Here is a 1390-nt window from a genome sequence, read left to right as displayed (position 1 = left end):
ATATTTTAATATATATTTGTTTTATTATATTTTAATATTTTTACTATTGTAATATTATATTATAAATTTTATATATAATATATATATTATATACGGGGGTGATAATCCCAAAATTCCTTTTTTGTAAGACCACGAGGGTTATAGAAAATCCAGGAATAAAGCGAAGACATTCCATGATTAGTCAATTGTCATTTAAAACTTGCTATTATTAATCAGTCCGATTCTACAGAAAATAAAATAAGGTAAATATGGCATTTTCCCATGTGCCTTACTTAAGCAATGTATACAACTTTGAGCAATGCTATTATCGTAAACCTTATATACTTCAGCAAAAAAGAAAAGGGAAAAAAAAAAAGGAAAGAAAGGGAAAAATCTATTTCTAAATATTTTCAGTGATACCCGATCTTCAAACTCTTTGTTTATTATTACAATAATTTTAAAATGAAACAAAAAAGCGACTGTATTTTCCTATGAAATTACACAATTATCGACAAAACCAAATTTTCACATTCAAATTGGGGTACCTGACACTAAATTCCTCCCCAATTTAGCGGATGTATTTAATATATAAAAAACGGTTTCATTGTAGATTGGACCCCTTTTTTAAAAAATGAGTGCGTAGCTTAAAATTTGGCCTTAATCATTTATTTTTTATTTTAAAAAAATTCATTTATCGGAGCAAGTTTTAAATCATGATTTTCTTTTATATATCTAATATTTTTTTCTTACTTGTCTTCTTTTTTCTATTCAATTTATTCATTTTTTTAGTTTTTTGGAAACCCTTCGAACTAAAACTGTTTTCATGTCTAAATTTTTCTCACCACAGTTTGTTTTGTTACGAGTGCGAATTTGGGAAAAATTTAGAAGGGGTTTGAAGATGATGAAGGTTCTTTTTTGGGGCAAAAAAAACCTTGTTGGTGTAGAAAGGGAGCCAGGGGGCGGGAGGGGTTGTGGAAAAATTAATGGACAATTCCAAGGTGTTTCTGCACACCATTACCTGTGTAAAAAAATTTAAACATTAAAAATCGAATAATTTCATTTTTTAATGGCAAAAAATATGTCGAGGTTTTTTTTAAAAGATAGTTTCAAAATCAAAAAAAGAAAATTTTTGTTTTTTTTAACTCAACATACTTAAAACAATTTCCCAAATCTTTTATAACACACAAACACCCCCAACCCACACCACATACACACACACACACACACCACACACAACCCCACACACACCATTTATATATATTTTTATATATATATTTCTTAAAAATTTATATATAATATATTAAATATTTATATTTATATATATATATATATATGTATTATATTATATTTTATATATTATACATATACATATATATATAATATATATATTTTATTATTATTATATATATAT

This window comes from Penaeus japonicus, unplaced genomic scaffold, assembly GCF_977035675.1.
Source record: "Penaeus japonicus unplaced genomic scaffold, GWHDUDI00000001_assembly GWHDUDI00000022, whole genome shotgun sequence".
In the NCBI taxonomy this organism is placed as follows: Eukaryota; Metazoa; Arthropoda; class Malacostraca; order Decapoda; family Penaeidae; genus Penaeus; species Penaeus japonicus.
Note: the sequence above shows the minus strand (reverse complement) of the source record.